The sequence below is a fragment of the Apodemus sylvaticus genome, chromosome 5 (assembly GCF_947179515.1).
Source record: "Apodemus sylvaticus chromosome 5, mApoSyl1.1, whole genome shotgun sequence".
In the NCBI taxonomy this organism is placed as follows: domain Eukaryota; kingdom Metazoa; phylum Chordata; class Mammalia; order Rodentia; family Muridae; genus Apodemus; species Apodemus sylvaticus.
Window position 1 is genome coordinate 38,083,157 of NC_067476.1, and position 306 is coordinate 38,083,462.

Consider the following 306-nt stretch of genomic DNA (forward strand, 5'->3'; position numbering starts at 1 on the left):
CACTCCATATTTGGGAGGCAGCACTGCTGGTATACCTGTGTCTTAGTTCAAAGAGTTTATAGACAGCAGGTCCCACCTAGATATCTTTTACTATTTATTATTCTACAAACTTTACCTCACTTTTCTTTTAAATAAAAATTGCTTTCTATAGACCTAATAGAAATTCACCTAAATGTATCAGTTTTATTAAACACACACACACACACACATACATACACACAGAGAGACAGAAAGAGAGAAGGAAGATGTTTAGAATCAACATAGGTCTTTATCACATGGTTCAGACTATTTACTTAAGCATATAGG

At 34.0% G+C, this 306-nt stretch overlaps 1 long non-coding RNA gene across 1 annotated transcript in view; it reads left to right on the forward strand.

Annotated features, from left to right (window-relative positions):
• Positions 1 to 306, forward strand: part of LOC127685376 (uncharacterized) — a 53,856-nt gene that overhangs the window by 34,375 nt on the left and 19,175 nt on the right. The window lies entirely within an intron of this gene.